The 19,869-nt window shown below is 39.3% G+C and overlaps 1 protein-coding gene across 9 annotated transcripts in view; it reads left to right on the forward strand.

Annotated features, from left to right (window-relative positions):
• Nucleotides 1-19,869, forward strand: part of TSGA10 (testis specific 10) — a 130,010-nt gene that overhangs the window by 54,273 nt on the left and 55,868 nt on the right. The gene's annotated exons all lie outside the window — the stretch shown is intronic.

Here is a 19,869-nt window from a genome sequence, read left to right on the forward strand (position 1 = left end):
GGCTCTTTGGAACGGCCTACTAGGTTGTTGTGTCCCACGTCTGAGGAATGGGTGCACATACAGCAGCAGGAGCACTATGATTCATGGTGTAGGCACACACTGAATATCTGTGGCTCTGGGCCATAAGGTGAGCCTTACCATAGTCATGGTGGCTTTGATAGTTGAGGTGTGAGCATGCATGGAGTCATCACTGTGTAGGACACAGGCAGGTTTGAAGTGTTGGTGGACTTGGTCCATATGTAGAACAATACTGGCTCCTTGGAGGTAAGAGCATACCAGCTTCTCCCTCTTTCTGAGGGGACTGTGGGAAGGATGACTGTTGATTGCCCTAGTGGTGAGAACCGCCAATGCCCTCTGCAGTGTAACGCTCCAGGAATCAGTGGTACTCAGCATGTTGTTGAGACTGATAGTCCCTACAGTCCTTTTCTGTCCCAGTGTCCCATTCAGGATACCATATTTTGTTTAGTTATTATGTCTCCTTAGGCTTCCCTTGGCCATTACAGTCTCCGACTTTCGTTGTTTTTGATGACCTTGACAATTGTGAAGAGTATTGATCAGGTATTTTGTAACTGTCCCTCAATTGGGGTTTATCTGATGTTTTTCTCCTGGTTAGATTGCAGTGATTTGTTTTGGGGGGAAGATCATAGAGATGAACTGCCATTGTAGATGTATGTATATCTGTGTGTGTGCCCGGATACACACACACATCATATCTGGGTGCATCACTAAGATTTACTACTGTGGATTTTTATTTTGACCACCTGGTTGAGAATGTCATATGTTTAGGATCATTTGTTATGAAGGTTTTTCATATTGGCTTCTTTCACTAAGCCGTATGTGTCCAAGGCTCATCTATGGCTTTTGTGCCTTGTTAAGTTATTCCTTCTTGTCACTGGACATTAGTTCATTGTATAAATGGACCCTATTTTGTTTATCCTGTACCTATTGAAGGATATCTTGTTTGACTCCATGCTTTTGGTGATTATGAGTACAGATGTTATGAATTATCATGTGTAGTTTTGTGTGGATGTAAATATTTAAATCAGTTCATTAAACACCTAGGACCACAATTCTGGAATTATATACAAGTGGTAATATTATTTTAAGGCCATACAGTTTTACGTCCCTACATGTTATGAATGATAATTCTTCTGTATCCTTTGCAGGATTTGGTACGTTTGGATTAAAAAAAATTTTTTAGCAACTGTAATAAGTATGTACTGGTGCGTTGCTATGACTTATAATTTCCTTTTTTTAAAAAAGATTTATTTATTTTTATTACAAAGTCAGATATACAGAGAGGAGGAGAGACAGAAAGATCTTCTGTTCGATAATTCACTCCCCAAGTGAGCGCAACGGCCAGTGCTGCGCTGATCCGAAGCTGGGTACCTGGAACTTCTTCCAGGTCTCCCACGCGGGTGCAGGGTCCCAAGGCATTGGGCCGTCCTCAACTGCTTTCCCAGGCCACAAGCAGGGAGCTGGATGGGAAGTGGAGCTGCCGGGATTAGAACTGGCGCCCATATGGGATCCCGGCGTGTTCAAGGCGAGGATTTTCGCCGCTAGGCCACTGCTGGGCCCATGACTTATGATTTCCTAATGACACATGATGCGCATCATTTTCCATAGCTTATTTTCCATTTGGTGCCAAATAACTTTTTAAAAATTTCATTGTTAAATGAATTTTTTGTAGTTCTTTTATATTCTTTTATGGTAAACTGTTCATTTAAATATTCATCTATTTTAGCTTTTTATTTACAAGTATTTGTTGTTTAAGAGTTATTTTGTTGGTTTTTGGCTTATTTCTTACCAGATATCTATTCTGTAAATATATACTCCAAGTTTGTGCCTTGTCTTTGCATTCTTCTCACAGTGTATTTTGTAGAGCAGAAATGTACAATTTAAAAAAAAAATCTATTTGTTTTTATTGGAAAGGGAAATTTACAGAGAGAAGGAGAGACAGAGAAAAAGATCTTCAATTTGCTGGTTCACTCCCCAAGTGGCTGTCATAGTTAGAGCTAAGCTGATCTGAAGCCAGGAGCCTCTTCTGAGACTTCAATGCAGGTGCAGGGTCCCAAGGTTGTAGGCCGTACTTTACTGCTTTCCCAGGCCATAAGCAGGGAGCCTGATGAGAAGATGGGGCAGCTGTGACATGAACTGGCATCCGTTTGGGATTCTGGAACATGCAAGGCAAGGATTTTAACTGCCAGTCTACCGCACCAGGCCCTATTTATTATTATGTCTTAAATTTTGAGTTAGTAAGTCTGTTTTGTTAGATATTTAGGAGCATCAATATTCTCTTTTAAAAATTCTTCCCAGAAATGGGTGTTTGGCATAGTCATTAAGTCATTGTTTAGAATGCCCATATCCCATACTGGATTGATTCAAGTCCTGGTTACTCCTGGGAGGTTCAAATGGTTATTTCCTACCCATCAATATGGGAGATTCAGAGTGACTTCTTGGCTCGTAAGTTTTACCTGGCTCACCCCTGTCTGTTGTAGGTATTTGGGGAGTGAACCAGTAAACTGAAGATAGATCTCTGTCTCCCTTGTCTTCCTTTTACTTGCCTTTCTAGTAAAAGGAAAATAAATTTATAATAAGTAAATTTCCTAATTTAATAGAAAAAATTTAATTTTTAAATAAATGAAGTTGAAGGAGAGCAGCCTTGTGGTGTGTCAGGTTAAACCTCTGTCAGCAATGCTGGCAGTCCGAATTGGTGCTAGTTCACATCCCTGCTGCTATACTAATAATCCAGCTAACCTGCTCGTGGCCTAGGAGAGGCAGTGGAGGATGGCCCAAGTGTTGGAGGCCCTGCCATTCATGTGAGAGACCCAGCTGAAGCTCCTGGTTGCTGGCTTTGCCAGGCCATCTGGGGAGTGAACCAGCAGATAGAAAAATCTCTCCTTGGACCCGGCGGCGTGGCCTAGCGGCTAAAGTCCTCGCCTTGAAAGCCCCGGGATCCCATATGGGCGCTGGTTCTAATCCCAGCAGCTCCACTTCCCATCCAGCTCCCTGCTTGTGGCCTGGGAAAGCAGTTGAGGATGGCCCAATGCCTTGGGACACTGTACCCGCGTGGGAGACCTGGAAGAGGTTCCTGGTTCCCGGCTTCGGATTGGTGTGCATCGGCCCATTGCGGCTCACTTGGGGAGTGAATCATCGGACGGAAGATCTTCCTTTCTGTCTCTCCTCCTCTCTGTATATCTGACTTTGTAATCAAAAAAATAAATAAATCTTTAAAAAAAAAAAAAAAAGAAAAATCTCTCCTTCTTACTCTCTCTATTACACTTTTAAAAGAAATAAAGCCTTAAGAAATGAAACTGAGAATTCAAAAATGTATTAATAATTTATTTTCCTTTTATTTAAAATACTTGTTGAAATTATTCTCCACTAGTTTCTGGTAGAGAATTGATAGATAAACGAATTTGAGTCTATTTGTAAAAAACTGTATTGAGATGGTAAAATTTTATGTTTGTTTTTTTTTAAAGATTTATTCATTTTTTTGATTACAAAGTCAGATATACAGAGAGGAGGAGAGACAGAAAGGAAGATCTTCCGTCCGATGATTCACTCCCCAAGTGAGCCGCAACGGGCCGGTGCTGCACCGATCCAAGGCCGGGTACCTGGAACCTCTTCCAGGTCTCCCACGCGGGTGCAGGATCCCAAAGGTTTGGGCCATCCTCGACTGCATTCCCAGGCCACAAGCAGGGAGCTGGATGGGAAGTGGAGCTGCCGGGATTAGAACTGGTACCCATATGGGATCCCAGCATGTTCAAGGCGAGGACTTTAGCCACTAGGTCATGCCGCCGGGCCCAAATTTTATATTTGTGCTAATATTTTGAATTGTATTGTATCTTTTAATACATAAATACTCATTTTTCAATTTCTGTTTTTGCTTGATGGCTTATTCCATTGCATTTATTTTAAAAACCCAGTGTTTTATAACATATAGTACAGAAAATAGTTATACACCTAAAAATTATTATGATGTGAAATCTGTTTCTCTCTTTAAAAAAAATTCAATTGTTTAATTACCTTGTAAATCCCTTTTGTGCCTTTATTTCGTCACATGACATCCAATTTCTACAAATTAATCACATTTATGTTATGATTACCTCTCTCTTCCTTTTCTTTATGATTTTGCCCCGTGCTGTGCATGGCAAATGGTTTGGCTTACACTTTGTGATTGTTGATTGGGTTGAGTACTTTTTTATATGTGATTCACTGCTTGTGTTTTAGAAAGTGTCTGTTCACATTCTTTCCCACTTATTTGTCTTTTGAAATTGCAGAGTGTGAAGACAATGTGCTTTGTATTCTTCAGTGGTACTTAAGGTAGTCTACACACCTGCTCTTTGTTGATTCTAACTTCTGTCCTTTCTTTGATTTGTTTTGCTCTCTGGAAAGTGTTCATTAGTGATGATGTTTAGGGCAGTGCTTAGTGTTTAGTTGCTATTTCAGATGCCTGCATTCCATATTTTAGTGCCTGGCTAGAGTTCCAGCCCTCCTTCTAATTCCCACTTCCTGTTAGTGCACACTCTCAGTACAGCAGCCCAAGCACTTGATCCCTGCCACCCACACAGGAGACCTGGACTGAGTTCAGATTCCATCTACACCCAACACCTGCTGTGGTAGACGCAACAGATAAGATTTCTTTGTATCTCAGCTTTTCATAAACAATAAATTAAATATATTTCAAAAGTAAATTGTTTAACAGAAGTCATATGTACAATTAGATTTATTAATCTTTCCCATTTGGTATATGTTTTATTTTTCGCTTAAGAAATAGTTTTGTAGCTTAGTGTCATTAGGTATTTTTCTATGTGCTATGTTTGCACATGCTGTGATGCGATGGTCAGGTACTGTTTGTTTTGTTTCTCTACATATGGCTACTCAAATTTTGCAGCAGTGTACTGTGAGAAGGTTATGCTTTGCTATGCTGCTATCTGGACCCATTTTTCTCACTCATCAGCTATTTCTATGTATCAGTTTGTTGCTAGAATTGAGGATCTGTTGATTTATCCTTTGCCTGGTTTTTGCACCATTGCAGAGCTCTTAAAGTTACTTTTAACCATGAAATAAGTGTTGTTTTTATTAAGACAAGTCCACCATTGTTATTCAGTAAGAAAGTCTTAGTGGTTATTGGGCTCTTTGTATTTCCAGCTTCCATGTGAACCTCGTAATGAATTAATCAAGTTCCATCAAGAAAAGGAAGAAAAATTCTTAGGGAGATTTTTCATTGTTATTGAATTAAAACCACAAGAAAACTTTGGAAGAATTTGTATTTTTATAAAATTTGAATCTTATAGATGATAAACATTGTGCATCTCTTCTCATATTTATATACATTTCTAATTTCTCTCAATAAGAGTCCTAGTTTTGTGTGTAAGCAGTATCACATTCTTTTGGTTAGATTCATGGATAATCAATATTTTAAGACTATTTTGATTGTGTTTTTGTGACTGTTATGTAATGTAAAATTGATTTTTGTGTTTTGGTTTGATATCCAGGAATTTAGTCAAAATTTTAGCAATTACATGAAGTAATTTTTTAAAAAATTCTTTATTTTATGACAATTTAATAGGCATTGGGGTTTCCCATCCCCTTCCCCCCATTGTTCTCCTCTCCAGTCTTTCACTTGGTGTCTTCCAGGTGCCCGTAGAAGTCCATCATACTTCCATTGAGGTGTCTCCCAACAATGTAGGGGCTTATCTGTCATTTTGCTGTGAGTCCATCCTTGCATTGCAAGTATGGGGATATACTTCTCTCTGTTTCTGCCTATGGACTTATTTATTCCAGCTCTGCTTCCATTATACCTCCCCTTAGGTACAGTGCCCCTCGGGTTGAGAGGGAAAAAGAAGGAAAAAAAATTAAATAAAATGAAATAGTGAGTCTTCACCTCTATGGTGTTGTAGTTTGTAGATGATTCTCTTCATTTATATCTCTGCAATATCATACTGTCTGCAAATACCATTAATATCTGTCTCTCTAATCTTAATATATTTTACTTATTTTTCTTGTTATGTTAGATTGGTTGTGAAATAGTAGTTTATCAGTGTTAGTGAGCATTCTTATTTTATTCTGGATTCCAAAGAGTTTCAATCTTTTCTCTGTTAGATATATTTATTGGTTAATACTTTGTTTGATTTGTTTAAGGAAGCTTTCTTCCATTCCCAGTTTGTTCAGGTATTAAAATGTTAGCATATTTACATTAATCATCTGATCTATATTTTAAGATAGCTTTATTTTTCTCATTATATTAAAATATAAGATTGTACTGATTATTTTTATAATACTAAACTGACTTTACAATTTTGGCTAACTTTAAATTTGTCAGAGTATGTCATATTTATTATTCATAACTGAGCTAAATTAACTAATATTTTGTTCAGGATACTTACATCTATTTTTATAACTAAGATTTATTATCTGATGTGTATCAGATTTTTTGAATAAAGGTAATGTGACCTCCTTTGCTATTCTTTTTTTTTTGTTGTTACTTGGAAGAATTTGTATAAGCCCCAAATTACATAACTTACCATTGAAGCTACTGTGCCTTAATTTCACTTTTTTGAAAGATTTATTTATTTTTTATTGGAAATGCAGATTTATAGAGATGAGAGAAAGGGAGATCTTGCACCCACTGGTTCACTCCCCAAGTGGCTGTAGTGGACAGAGCTAAGCCAATCCGAAGCCAGGAGCCAGGAGCCATGAGCTTCTTCAAGGTCTCCCACATGGGTGCAGGGTCCAAAGGCTTTGGGCCATCCTCCACTGCTTTCCCAGGCCACAAGCAGGGAGCTGGATGAGAAGTGGAGCAGCTGGGACATAAATCTGTACACACATGGGATCCTGACATGTGCAAGGCAAGGATTTAGCCACTAGGCTGCTGTGCCAGGCCCCACTTTTTTTAAGAGTTGAGCTGTAAGTGGAAATTGAAAAAAAATGCTTTTCAATTATTAGACAGGGAAAGGAAAGGGAGAGATACAGAGAGAAGAAATATGGAGATGTGGGTCTAAAACCAGGGATTGAGGCCAGTGTTGTGGCACTGATGATAAAACTGCACCTGCAACACTAACAGACATGCCGTACGAGTGCCAGTGTAAGTCTCAGCTCCATGCTGTTGAGCCTGAGAAAGCAGCAGAGGATGGCCCAGGTATTTGAGTCCCAGTACCCACTTGGAAGACCAGCAGGAAGTTCCTGGCTCTTGGCCCCTGGCTTTAGTCTGGCCTAGTGCTCGCTGTTGTGGTCGTTTGGGGAGTGAAATAGTGGATGGCAGATCTCTGTCTTTCTGTTTAACTCTGCCTTTGAAATAAATAAATAGTTTTTTTTTTTTTTTATGAAACCAGGGATGTAATCCAGGTCTCCCAACTAATTGGCTTGTCACCTGTTTCCTCTCATAGTGTACATCAGCAAGAAGAAAGAATGGGGAGCAGAGCAGGTGTTCCAAACCGCTAGGTCAAATGCTTTGTCCTCAGCTTTTCTATTTAAGGGAAGGTTTTCTTTTACACAATAGACAAATGACAGAATTTTCTTATGCCATTTGCCCATTTTGTCTAAAAACTTTAAAAATGTCTAACAATGCTGTTTATAATATTTCATGAAGATTTTTGTAGTATTTATAAAATTAAAATTACTTAAAATATGTATTTACTGAAGGCATATATAAAAATGGTTTTGCTATGAAACAAAAACTATCAAAAAATGAAGTTCCTATCCCAGTAATGCCTCTTTCCATTCTTTTTTATTTTATAAATTTATCTTATTTTTGATTTTGTTTCCATTGTTGAGAAGGACCTATTCCCATGTGGACCACTGATTAGGGCGGGAAGGTTTGATATATATAGGAAAGTGGATGAGACAATTGTTTCCAACTTTTTTCTTCCTGTATCTGGGGGTAGGGGAGAGAGAAACAGAGAGGGCCATTCCCAGCAGCCTAACCGCATCAGTACCTGGGCCTATGAGACAGCCACTCAGCGTCATCCTAGGGTCCATATGTGGAGCATGTTCCAAAGGTATTGCTTAAGTGGTTTTGGAATTTCTGAGATGTTGATTTCATTGTTCCAAGATTGGGGAAATTTCCCCCAATGTCCATTGACTGACATAGTTTACTGTAAAGTCTCCATGTGCCCAAATAATTACTGTCAAAGCTTTGCTGTAAGAGTTGCCCACTATGTTCTGCCCTCCATCTTCCACCATGGTGCTAGATGTCCTCTGTAAACTTAAAAGAGCTGTCATGTCCCCCATGTGCATCTGGGCATGCCGTTCAGCCCCGCCTCCCCAGGGCTCCTTTCCATTCTTGCTGTGCCTATTTGCTATATAGACCTGCAAAAATGCTTCTGGCAACTTTTTTTTTAATTGCTCACTTACCATGTTGTTACATAGAGGTTTGTATTCCTTTAACTGCTGCATTATCTCCTTGTACTGTTTTACTCATTTCTCATATAGTTGAGCATTTAAATGGTTTCAGTTTATTACTATTCAAACAATGTCACCATAAACATTCTTACAAATGCTTTGTGATGTGTATCTCTAACTTTGTCAAGGGTAGATACCATAATATAGACTTTGGTCATGCATATTTAGCTTAGTAGAGTATGGACTGAAGCATTTTTTTTTAAAGATTTATTCATTTTATTACAGCCAGATATACACAGAGGAGGAGAGACAGAGAGGAAGATCTTCCCTCCGATGATTCACTCCCCAAGTGAGCCACAACGGGCTGATGCGAAGCCGGGAACCTGGAACCTCCTCCGGGTGCAGGGTCCCAATGCATTGGGCCGTCCTCTCCTGCTTTCCCAGGCCACAAGCAGGGAGCTGGATGGGAAGTGGAGCTGCCGGGATTAGAACCAGCGCCCATATGGGATCCCGGGGCTTTCAAGGCGAGGACTTTAGCCACTAGGCCACGCCGCTGGGCCCTGAACTGAAGCATTTTAACCCTCCCTAAGGCTTCATTCATGTCCACAGAATCTCCTTTAACTTCCTGTTTATTGGTATGGAATTGGTGGTATTTATTAGTCATTTCAAAAGACAAACTTTTTGCCTCTATGGCTTTTGTTGCCAGCTTTATTATTTTACTTACTTCTGTTTTTCCTATTTTACTTAGATTTCTTTCTTTTCCTAATTTCTTCTGATGAATGTTTATGTCATTGCTTTTGGGGTCTTCTTTTCCTAATGTAAACATGTAAGGCCATACAATTTTCTTCAAGCTGCTGCTTCTGTATATGCCACAAGCCTTGAAATGTATGTTTTCCTTATAAAATCTTTTTAATTTTCATTGTGATTTCTTATTTTGGATTTTAAATGTTCAAAACTGTAATAAATGTCCAATTATCTATTTGCAATTGACTCTTTACTTAATTATACTTTTACAATTAATATTTCTGACATTTGTTGACTTGTTTTGTGGTCAGTTGGCCCTCTTTTTTTGTAATTTATAAAAACTGTAAATTCTGAAACAGTTGTGATGTTTTAGATTTGCTAGATCAGCTTTGTAATTATTTTTTTCAGATATTCCAAAATTCATATTAAAATTTTTGTCCACTTTATAAATGTGTGTTTGTGTGTGTGTATATATATATATATATATACACATACACATATACATTATGGATGTACAACATAGGTATGCTAAATTTCCTACAATGATTGTTGTTTTTGCTATTGTTAACTTTTCTTTTTATATTTTGAGGTTACCTGTAAATTACTACATATGTATAAATTTAGAGTTTTTTATTAAATGACAAATCATGATTCCTATATTCTCTTTTATCTGATATTAATATAACTGTATCAGATTACTTTTAGTAATAATTTTCATGGAAAATGCTTCCTGTTTTTCTGCTGCCAACCCTTTGGATATCCTTATGATTTACGTGTCTTTCATAATCAGTATATGGCTAAGTATCTTAACCCAATTTGAAATCTTTAACTTGATCACTTCTCCTGTTTGTGTTCATTTTATTTAGTGTGTTTTAGTTTAATACTGTGTGCTTCCCATTGTTCTCTATGAAGTAATGATTATTTCCCTTTTCTTGCCTTTATTAAGACAGATAGGGGGTTTTAAGTAAATCATTCATCTGCTTTCTGTCAACTTAGAAATCAGCAAAGGGACTGGCTCTGCGGCTACTAGGCAGTGCCTGCTAGTGCCATCTCCTGTGGGCACCTGTTTGAGTCCCAGCTGTCCCACTTCTGATCCAGCTCCCTGTCAATGCACCTGGGAAAGCAGCAGAAGATGACCAAAATTCACTGGCCCCTGTCCTCACGTTGAGACCTGGATGAAGCTCCTGGCTCCTCGTTTTGGCCTGGCCCAGTCCTGGCCATTGCAACCACAGATGGAACCAACAAATGGAAAATTTGTCTCTGCCTCCTCCTCTCAATCTGTGGCTTTTTCAAATAAATAAATCCTTTTTAAAGTCAGCATAGATGTTACAAACTTACTATTCTTCTGGTAGTTATTAGAGAAGTAACAAAGACCTTTTATTTTAACTCCATTTAACTGCTTCTCAATTTTTGTATCACTGTTTTCCTATATTTTAATAATGTGTATAGTTAGCTATGTATATATCTTTGTTTGCTTAATCAATTATATTTAGATTTACCTATATGCTTATCTTTTGAATTTCTTTCTCTCATAAGATTTATGTTATTTATTTGAAAGGCAGAGTTACAGAGAGAAGTGACAGAGCAATCTTCCATCCTCTAGTTCACTCCACAAATGACTACAATGGCGGGGACTGAGTCAGGTTGAAGCCAGAAGTCAGGAGCCTCATCCAGGTCTCCCTTGTGTGTGCAGGCTCCCTTGTGGGTGTGGGCTATCTTCTGCTGCTTCTCTCAGACCACCAGCAGGGAGCTGGAGTGGAAGTGGAGCAGCTGGGACTCCAGCCTGTGTTCGCATGGGTCGTAAGCCTTGTAGGTGGCGGCTTAACTTGTCATGCCACAACACTGGCCCTCCATTCCCCTTTCTTTGTCTCATCATTCTTTTTTGGGGGGAGAGGTTCCTTTTTCTCTTATATCAGAATATCCTACAGAATTTCCTTTATACTTTTTTCAGCTTTACTTTTTAAATTTTAAGTTGCATGTTTTCAGATTAAGAATATATAATAAAATGTGATCAGTTTAATGAGTAAGATAGTTGAAATATCTGTAACCACCACTTGAAAAAGAACGTTTCCTTTCCTCTAAATAGTTTCCTTATTGCCCTTTCGTTTATATTCGATTCATTTTCTTTGCATTTCCTGACATTTATTACCATAGATTGTCTCTATTTGAGTTTCAGATACAGATAGTTGTCACTTTTCATTACTTCTCAATACATGAAATAATTATTAGGGTCTAGTGAAACCAGTTTTGCTATCAATACAATTTTCATTTTGCTTATCACGGTAAAACAATAAGCAATTTAATGAAGTATAAACTCTAATGTTTCAGGCCATGAATGACTGAATAACAGTTGTAATCTATGATCAGTGACAATTTGCACTTTAAATTTCTTTTAGAGTGTTTTGGTGATTGTTCAGTGACATGTGTTACATAGCTCATGCATAGATAGCATGTTGTTAAAACATCTTTTTGTTTCCTAGTGATAAACATACACAACATTTTATAAAATGTGTATTGAAAGAATTGGCCATCAAAGATGAAAATACAGTTTAAAAAGTCATAATATTGGAAGTAAAATTTGACTCAAATATAAATGTAATAACGGAAGGAATGTTTGACTATGGGAATGTAGACACTGCTGCTTTTCAGGAGGTTCTAGATGATGCAGTCAGAGGAACTTGGTAAAGGCAGGCTTATCAACATAAATGAGGAAAGTGATTGTGACCCAAAGGATGAAGATGGACCAGGATAGCAGCCAGGAATCTTTTCTCTATAATGGACCACTTGAATATTTGGAATACTCACAGGCCATACACAATTATCAACTAAAATTAGCCTGATCTAGATTTACTGAATTTCAAGTTTCCCTTGCAGTTTCCTTGGTCTGGTAGGGCCAGAGCAAATAATTTTATGAGCCTCATATGCTCCTGGGTCCAGACACTCCCCACCATAGTCTAGAGTAAGTGCTGCTGGTAAAACATCATATTAAAAGAACTCTCCGGGATATTTCATTATGTGAAAAGCATAAAGTATAAAACATGTAAGATGATCTGAATTAGAACAGCATATAAAAGTTTGACAAGGCCTATGAAAGATTTTTACTTTGTACTATAAAATACGATGAGAAGCCCAACACTGTTCAAATTATATAAACTAAATGTGTCTTAAGACACATTTATTCTGATCTAATATTTATTATATATTTTTAAAATTTTACTTCTTTTTATTATTATCATTTTATGATACAGTTCCATAGGCCCTGGGATTTCCCTTATCCCCTTTCCAAAACCCTCCTCCCTCACAGAGTTCCCCTGTATCATTACTATAATATAGTTCTTCATACACAGTCCTATGTCCATCATTGCAGGCGTGGACAATGACAGAGTCCAGCATCCTATTGTCAAGATATAGCAAACAGTTTTATTGGGAGTCCATCTTTGTCTGGAAGTAGAGATGCATGCTGCATTGTATCCTCACATCTGGATGTGGTAGTCTCCATTGCACAGTTACTATACATCCCCATAAATGAAAAGCCACAAAACAAAATCAACAACAGAAAGAAAAAAAAGAAATTAACACCATGAAGTAACATGCTGTTGAATGACTGTGCCACTGAAGAAATGAAAATCAAGAAGCTGCTTGAAGAAAATGATGCTTCTGTATGATCTATGAGTCATTGAAGAATTTAATCAAGAAGAATATATTTTGAAGAGATGAAACTAAAAAAAAAATCAAAATCCGTGAGATAGAGTTTCTGCTTATCTTTGTTGGTGAAATGTGTCTCCTGTAGGCAATAAATAGATGGGTTTTGTTTTTTAATCCAGTCTACTAATCTATGACGTTTGATTGATGAGTTTAAGCCATTTACATTCAGGCTTAATACAAATAAGTGGTAATTTGGTTCTGTCATTTCAGCAATGGGTTGTTCATTGATTTAGTCTTCTGTTGTTATTTTACTTGGGATGTTCTTCGCATTTGGTTTTGGTAGGCGCTATTCCTTTTCTCTGTCAAGAGAACATCTTAAAGTATCATTTGTAGATCAGGTTTGGAAGAGACATATTCTTTTTAATATAAGCCAATATACAAAATACAAAGCAGATACATAGTTAAACATGTATAAGCACATATTATCTTAGAAGAACAGTGTAATGAAAACTAGCATAATAGGAAGTGAGGATACATTCCAATGAGGCCATTAAATGTATTTTTACAATAGGATACTAGACATTCTATCATTGCCTATATCTACAAAGCCATGATACACTTAAATAGCAAAATGTTGGACTTGTGACTGTTGCGGAAGGACTATATGTTGTAATAATATGGTGAGAACTCATGAGGAGGTGAGAGAATGGGATCAGAATGTAGGGTCTGTGGAATAGTATCATGACAAAGAAAAAAGAAAAGAAAAAGGGATCAATACACCAGTGACTCAACTAGCTAAATAAATAAACACAGTAAAATAAGTAATTGAGGAAGAAGACCGAAGAGCATATTCTTCTTAAAAAATTATTTATTTTTATTGGAAAGGCGAATATACAGGGAGGAGGAGAGACAGGGAGATCTTCCATCCGATGGTTCACTCCCCAAGTGGCCGCAACAGCTGGAGCTGAGCCAATCTTAAGCCAGGAACCAGGAGCTCTTCTGGGCCTCCCACACAGGTGCAGGGTCCCAAGGCTTTGAGCCGTCCTCAACTGCTTTCCCAGGCCACAAGCAGGGAGCTGGATGGGAAGCAGGGCCACTGGGATTAGAACCAGTGACTATATGGGATCCTGGCGCTTTCAAGGCGAGGACTTCAACCACTACGCTATCGTGCTGGGCCCAAGGCATATTCTTTTAACTTTCCTTCACTGTGGAAGAATTTTATTTCATTTTCAAAGACAAAGGAAAGTTTTGTTGGGTATGTTATCCTGGGCCGACAGTGTTTTGCCTTTACAATCTGGAATATGTCACTCTATTCTGTTCTAACCTGTAGAGTTTCCTGTGAGAGGTCTCCTGTGAGTTTAATTGGCACTCCTTTATATGTCAGTTGATCTTTTTCACATGCACATTTAAACATCTTTTCCTTATTTTCGATTGAAGAGAGCTTGATTATCATGTGAAGATCACTTTGATCAAGCCTGTTGGGAGTTCTGTGCCCCTCCTGGATGTTGTTTCCTAATTCTTTCTCTAGATTAGGGAAATGTTTCCTTGTTATTTCACTGAATACACCTTTAATCCCAATTTTTCTTTCTGCGCCTTCTGAGACTCCCGTAACTCTTATATTTGACCTTTGATAGTGTCTGTCAACTCTTGAATACTTTTTTGGACCTGATCCAGCTTTGCTTCCAGCTTTTTATTTGTTTCCCCTGGTGACAGGAAATATCCTCTAATTTTGAGATTCTTTCTTCTGCCTCCTTCATTCTATTTTGGAGACTCTCCACTGTACGTTTGCTTTGTTTCACTGTATTCTTCATTTCTGATATATCAACTTTCATTTGATTCATTTCCAGTGTGACATGTTCCTTGAATTCATTGCAAGCCTGCATTACGTGCTTCTCATTGTTGATAAGAAGTTGTATAACAAGTGTTTTGAATTCTGTATCCCCCATTTTCTCAATGTCTTCCTCAGTGAACGCTGAGGTTGGCATAGGGTTTTGCTCCTTTGCAGGGGAGTTTTCGGTAATATTCATTGTGCCTCAGTCTCTTCTTTTGTTCTTGGTCATTGTACTTCTGGTTAGCAGATTCTTCTCCTTGGAGCAGGTTTCTAAGCTGTGTCACCCACAGGTCTACAATTTGATTTTATTTATTGTAGTTGGTACACAGCTCTTTGTTTTCAGTCACTTGTACCACTCCTTCTAATATGTTCCAGGTCTGGGTTCTTATGTTAGATTTCCATCATGGTCTCTGTAGCCCCAGCTCCTGGCTCACCAGTCTCCACCCCCTGTGATACTGTGCTGAGGCTGCACCATTGTCTGTATAACTTTTCTTCCATTTCTGGTTGGAGCAGGTCCCAGGAATAGGGAGACACCAGGTGTCCTATATAGTTAGGTTGTTGTTGGTGGTGATCTTGTTGGAACCTGTTGGCCGTTAGGTCTGAGGGCCACCAGACCTATTTTGACCCGTACAAGGCCATAGTCAGTATTATTTTCCTGCGGGACCAGTGCAATCCAATGAGCTCAATGAAGTCTTGCTAAACTCAACACATGCATAGCTCACTGTTGTCCTATCTAGTTCTAAAACTTTTGTCACAGTATAAGAAATGGGGCCTGATGTGCCACTACTAGAGTTCTTGATCTGCTGGCTGTCAGGTCTGAGGGCTGTGCAGACCTGTCTTGGGTGGAACCTGTCGGATGCTGCCTTGTTGCAGTTCACTGAGCCAGAAATGAGTTCATTCCCAGCTCAGAGCATGTGCAGTCCTGCCCCATATAGCCCTTTCCTCCTTAAACAAAATGATGGCTTATTCAGCTCTAGGAGGCATACTGGGCTGTGAAATCCACCCTGATCCCGCATTGCCCATCTGGAATCTGCTGCTTTGTCTCTGCTGCTGGCCAATCAAACAGACCAGCAGGATGGGCAGTTCTTTGGGTTTGCCTCTGGAGCTCCCGGTGAAAGTCCCTTCCCACCTGGTTGCTGGTGGAGTTCCAGCTGCTGGTAGAATTCAGACCACTGTTTGCTGGGCCTGGTGCAGTGGCCTAGTGGCTAATGTCCTCACCTTGAATGTGCTGGGATCCCATATGGGCGCCGGTTCTAATCCCGGCAGCTCCACATCCCATCCAACTCCCTGCTTGTGGCCTGGGAAAGCATTCGAGGATGGCCCAAAGCCTTGGGACCCTGCATCTGTGTGGGAGACCTGGAGGAAGTTCCTGGCTCCTGGTTTCAGATTGGTGCAGCACTGGCCGTTGCAGTCACTTGGGGAGTGAATCATCAAATGAAAGATCTTCCTCTCTGTCTCTCCTCTCTGTATATCTGACTTTCCAATAAAAAAAAATCTTAAAAACAAAAAACACATCGCTGTTTGCTAAATGCAGCTGGGGTATCAGTAACTGCAACACCACACCGTTGTTTCCCCTGCTTTCCTCTGTCAGTCTCCAGGTACCCCCTCTCCCATTTTTCTGTCCTCTCCTATTCCCTGGAATATGTCCTCTGTGCTTCACATTGGCTAATATTTCTCCATCTGTTTAAACGTGTCCTTACCCTATTCCGCCATATTGATTCTCTCTGATCTAATATTTAAATCACAACATACTCAATAGATACTTTATTTTTTATGTAAACATTTATGTATACACTTGTGAAAGTAAAGTTTGATAATTTATACATATATGCATACACATATGAAAGTAAAGCTCAACAATAATTGAAAGTATTTTTAAAAGTATTTTATTTGTTTGACAGAGAAATGTCTGGTTCATTTCCCAGATGGCTGCAGCAGCTGGGGTTTGGCTGGGCCACAGCTGGGAGCAAGGAGCTCAAACCAGATCTCTCCCGTGGAGGGCAGTGGCCGGCTGCTTGAGCCATCAGTCAGTGTTACGCATGAGTAGGAAGCTGGAGTCGGGAGTGGAGCTGAATGTGTGGTGTAATCTCAAGTGCTGTTAGCTGTTAAGAGCAATGCCTGCCCTGTTTTGGTGGTGATTTTATTTTTAATTTCCACTTTTTATTTATTTGAGAGAGCAATGAAAAGAGAGAATTCCCCTCTGCTGGTTTGCTGCCCAAATGCCTTATACCACTGTGGTGGGCTGGGCTAGGCTGAACTATACCAGGCTGAGGGTGGGAGTTGGGAATTCTTTCCCATTGTTACCGATGGGTGGCAAGGACACAATTATTTGCTATTACCACTGCTTCCCAGGGTCTCCATTAAAGGAAAGCCAGAATCAGAACTTGGAGTCAACCATTGAACCCAGGTACTTCCATAAAGGTTATGGGTATCTTAAACTGTGCTGTAACTCCTAGACCAAATGCCTGCCCCTTGACTGACTGACTCACTCTCTCTCTCTCTCTCTCTCTCTCTCGCTATATATATATATATATATTTATATATATATATATAAAAAGATTTATTTATTTTTTTCTTGGAAAGTCAGAGAGAAGGAGAGACAGAAAGATTCTCCAGCCACTGGATCACTCCCCAATTGTCCACAATGGCCAGAGCTGAGCCTATCTGAAGCCAGGATCCAGGATCTTCCTCTGGGTCTCCCATGCAGATGCAGGGTCCCAAGGCTTTGGGCTGTCCTCGACTGCTTTCCCAGGCCACAAATAGAAAGCTGGAGGTAAAATGGAACAGCCAGAACACGAACCGGCATCCATATGGGATCCGGCACTAGTAAGGCGAGGACGTTAGCCACTAGACTACCACGCAGGGCTCGACCATATTTTTTAAAATATAAAAACAGTCTTCCCTTATTGGTGGTTAATCATTTGCATGTGCAGATTATGTAGTCATTTTTATGTTGCTATGTACAGACAAGAATGTTAATACTGGTTATCGGATTGAGATATTTTTTAAAGCTGGATTCTTTTTTCCTCCACATGGTATTTTTTAGGGTTATCTGTATCATCACTTACAAAAGTTCTTCAAACTCTTTTTTAAAAATTTCTAAAATGTATGTCATACCTCATTGTTTACTCATTCTCTTGCTGATGGATTTTTGGACTCATTTTGGCTAAAAGGATTGGGGCCACTATAAACTCTTTATAGTTGTGTGTGTGTGTGTGTGTGGTTGCATATTTTCATACCATTGAGCTAACAGGAGTTACATAGTAAATTAGCGTTTAGCTTCATAATAAATGACCAAGTTGTTTTTCACAGTGATATGATTTTAAAGATTTATTTATTTTATTACAAAGTCAGATATACAGAGAAGAGGAGAGACAGAGAGGAAGATCTTCCATCCGATGATTCACACCCCAAGTGAGCCGCAACGGCCGGTGTGCGCTGATCCGAAGCCGGGAACCAGGAACCTCTTCCAGGTCTCCCACACGGGTGCAGGGTCCCAATGCATTGGGCCGTCCTCGACTGCTTTCCCAGGCCACAAGCAGGGAGCTGGTTGGGAAGTGGAGCTGCCGGGATTAGAACCGGCGCCCATATGGGATCCCGGGGCACGTTCAAGGCGAGGACTTTAGCCACTAGGCCAAGTCACCGGGCCCAGTGATGATATGATTTTACAATCCCAGTGAAAAGTGTACAGGGTAGCCATTACTAACTGGGGAGCTAAGAGAGAAGGAGGACTAATACTCCAAAGTATCCATTGTGTGCAATGAATTACCACCTCTAACTCTAGATAACTACACATCTAGAATGATCCTGGCTGTGAACCTCCCTCGAGAGAATTGAGAAGACAGTGACTCACCTACTTAGTTCTTAACTTTCTCACTGAACCCCCCAGAGATAGTTGCATGTTTCATTTACTCTGTATATTTGCCAATATTTGGGATTGTCAGTTTCTGATTTTACCTGTTTTATTGGAAGTGGTATTGCACTGTGGTGTCCTCTGCATTTTATTGATTACTAATGATGTTTGGTGCCGCCTTATGTTCCATTTGTATATCTTTTTTTGTGAAGTTTCTGCTCTTTTGGAACCTTTTTTTGTCTGACAGTTCATCTTTTGTTTTTGGAAATTATTTCAAGAGTCTTTTTTTGTGTGTGAGATGTGTTAATGAATTTTTCCCAATCTGTGAGGAAAAAAAAAAAAAAACCTTTTGGGTGTTTCGTTTTTTTAATAAGAAGTGTTTAGTTCTGAACAAATTTGTTAATGTTTTCTTAAAAAGCTTGTGTCTGTCATATTGTTTAGTCTTTACTAATGGTCATTTTGAAATATTCTGAGTTTTCTTCTGGATGGGTGCTGACATAGCAGGCTGTGACTATCTGCCCCTCTGAAATGTCCCAGCGTGGGGCTTTCTAAAAGCACCCTGATATCCACTTAGAGTCTAGCCTGGAGGCAGCACCCAGCAGAACCAGGACAGCCTAGTAAGCAGGGCTGTTAACACAGGCGGTAAGCAGTGCACACCACTGCCTGCGTTGTTCTTACCAGCTGTTGCACAGTAGGCCTCTGTGTGGAAAGGAGCCTGATCTGCTTTTTCAGCTCCAGAAGTTGTGTGTGTGTGTTTAATTTAATGATCTAGTTTGATAATTTATGATTCTAAATATAGTTTTCCATTTCTTCTTTTTTTCCCCTCTTAATAGGTGGTTCTTCAGTTTTCTACAGGGTTGTTGTGGCTGTTTTTGCAAAATACTTGTAATGTAATTTAACAACACAAGAACAGCCACAGCATATGCTGAAAGGTTTTGCATTTATGTGTGGATCCAAGAGTGCTAAGAACGCAGTGACTTTGTGCTGTAAAACCACAATCACATTTTGCCTCATGTAACACCTGCTTTGTTAATTTATCACCTTTGCTCTCCCATGTGAAGTGACATGAAGAACTGGTCCTTAACAAACGTGGTTAAGGGAATCAAACAAGGAGCTTTAAAATAAAAATAATGCCTAATTCCTACCTCCAAAGAATTTCATGTAATTGATTTGGTTGTGCAGCATGATTCTAGACAATCTTTAACAGTTATTTCTTTCTTCATATGAAAACAGTGACAGGTAGAGACAGAAAGGAAGTTAATTTCCATCCTCTGGTTCACACTCTAGAGTTACTCGTCTTTGAATGATGAACTCCATGAGAATGGGGCCAATTGCCATTCAGCTCACCACACTTCCTCAGCATTTAGCGCTAGGTACAAAATAGACAATAAGTATTTGAGAAATGAGTAAAATTCTGTTCATTACAGACTTAATAGTAGAAGTGAAAAAA

The sequence above is a fragment of the Ochotona princeps genome, chromosome 8 (genome assembly GCF_030435755.1).
Source record: "Ochotona princeps isolate mOchPri1 chromosome 8, mOchPri1.hap1, whole genome shotgun sequence".
NCBI lineage: Eukaryota > Metazoa > Chordata > Mammalia > Lagomorpha > Ochotonidae > Ochotona > Ochotona princeps.